Genomic DNA, 2,840 nt, shown 5'->3' with positions numbered 1-2,840 from the left:
CCTATATCTATTATATCTATTATGTCTGTATTTTATACCAATATCTATTATATCTATTATGTCTATATTTTACACCTATATCTATTATATCTATTATGTCTATATTTATGCCTGTATCTATTATATCTATTATATCTATATTTTACACTTATATCTATTATAACCATATTTTATAACTATATTCATTATATCTATATTTTTACCTATATCCATTATATCTATTATATTTATGTTTTATAATTATATCTATTATATCCATATTTTTTACCTATATCTATTATATCTATTGTCTGTATTTTATACCTGTATCTATTATGTCTATTTTTGATACGTATTTATATTATATCTATTATATCTATGTTTTATACCTATATCTAAAATAACTATCACGTCTCAATTTTATAACTATATCTATTATATCTATTATGTCTCTATTTTATACCTATATCTATTATGTCCATATTTTATACCTATATCTATTATATCTATTATGTGTATATTTTATATCTATATCTATTGTATCTATTATGTCTGTGTTTTATACCTGTATCTATTATATCTATTATGTCTATATTTTATACCTATTTCTATTATATCTATTATGTCTATATTTTATACCTCTATCTATTATATCTATTATGCCGGTATTTTATAACTATATCTATTATATCTATTATGTCTATATTTTATACCTGTATCTATTGTGTCTATTATGTCTATATTTTATTCCTATATATATTATATCTATTATGTCTATATTTTATACCTATATATATTAAGTCTATATTTTATACCTATATTGATTATATGTATTATGTCTATATTATATAACTATATCTCTTATGTCTCTATTTTATACCTCTATCTATTATATCTATTATGTGTATATTTTATACCTATACCTATTATATCCATTATGTCTATATTTCATACCTATATCTATTATAACCATTATATCTATTCTGTGTACCTATATCTATTATGTCAATATTTTATACCTATATCTATTATAATAATTATGTCTATATTTGATAACTATATCTATTATATCTATTATGTCTATATTTTATACCTGTATCTGTTATATCTCTTATATCTATATTTTATACCTATATCTATTATATCTATTATGTCTATATTTTATACCTATATCTATTATATCTACTATGTCTATATTTTACACCTATATCTATTATATCTATTACGTCTATATTTTATACCCATCTCTATTATATCTATTATGTTTATATTTTATACCTATATCTATTATGTGTATGTCTATATTTTATAACTATATCTATTTTGTGTATATTTTATACCTATGTCTATTATGTCTATATTTTATACAAATACCTATTTTATCTATTACGTCTGTATTTTATACCTATATCTATTTTATCTATTATGTCTATATTTTATACCTATATCTATTAAATCTATTATGTCTATATTTTATACCTATATCTATTATGTCTGTATTTTATACTTATATGTCTTATATCTATTATGTCTGTATTTTATAACTATATATATTATATCTATTATGTCTATATTTTATACCTATAACTAATATATCTATTTTGTCTATATTTTATACCTATATCTACTATATCTATTATGTTTATATTTTATACCTATTATTATTATATCTAATATGTCGATATTTATACCAATATCTATTATATCTATATTTTATATTTATATCTATTATGTCTTTATTTTATACCTATAACTATTATATCTATTTTGTCTATATTTTATACCTATATCTATTGTATCTCAATGTCTGTATTTTATACGTGTATCTATTGTGTCTATATTTTATACCTATATCCATTATATATATTTTGTCTATATTTTATACCTATATCTATTATATCTCTTATGTCTGTATTTTATACCTATATTTATTATATTTATTTTGTCTATATTTTTTACCTTTATATATTATATCTATTATGTCTATATTTTTTACCTATATCTATTATATCTATTATGTCTATATTTTATACCTATATCTATTATATCTATTATGTCTATATTTTATACCTATATCTGTTATATCTATAATGTCTATTTTTTATACCTGTATGTATTATATCTTTATTTCATACCTATATATGTATCTATTGTGTCTATATTTCAAGCTATATCTATTATATCTATATTTTATACCTATATATATATCTATTATAGCTATATTTTGTATCTATATCTATTATATATTCTATCCATATTTTATAACTATACCTATTATATCTATTATATCTATATTTTATACCTATATCTATTATATCTATATTTTATAAGTGTATCTATTATATCTATTTTTTATACCTATATCTATTATATCTATTATGTCTATATTTTATACCTATTTCTATTATATCTATTTGTCTGTATTTTACACCTATATCTATTATATCTATATTTTATACCTGTATCTGTTATATCTATTATGTCTATGTTTTATAGCTATATCTATTATATCTATTATGTCTATATTTTATACCTATTTCTATTATATCTATTATGTCTGTATTTTATGCCTATATCTATCATATCTATTATGTCTATATTTTATTCCTATATATATCATATCTATTATGTCTATATTTTATACATATATTTATTATATCCATTATGTATGTATTTCATACCTATATTTATTATATCTAATATGTCTATATTTTATATGTATACCTATTATGTCTATATTTTATACCTATATCTGTTATATCCATTATGTCTATATATTATACCTACATCTATTATGTCTACATTTTATGCCTATATCTATTATATCTATTATGTCTGTATTTTATACCTATATCTATTAT

Source organism: Rhinopithecus roxellana, unplaced genomic scaffold (genome assembly GCF_007565055.1).
Source record: "Rhinopithecus roxellana isolate Shanxi Qingling unplaced genomic scaffold, ASM756505v1 contig2713, whole genome shotgun sequence".
In the NCBI taxonomy this organism is placed as follows: Eukaryota; Metazoa; Chordata; class Mammalia; order Primates; family Cercopithecidae; genus Rhinopithecus; species Rhinopithecus roxellana.
The sequence above is the reverse complement of the archived record's forward strand: the minus strand, read 5'-3'. Positions refer to the sequence as shown.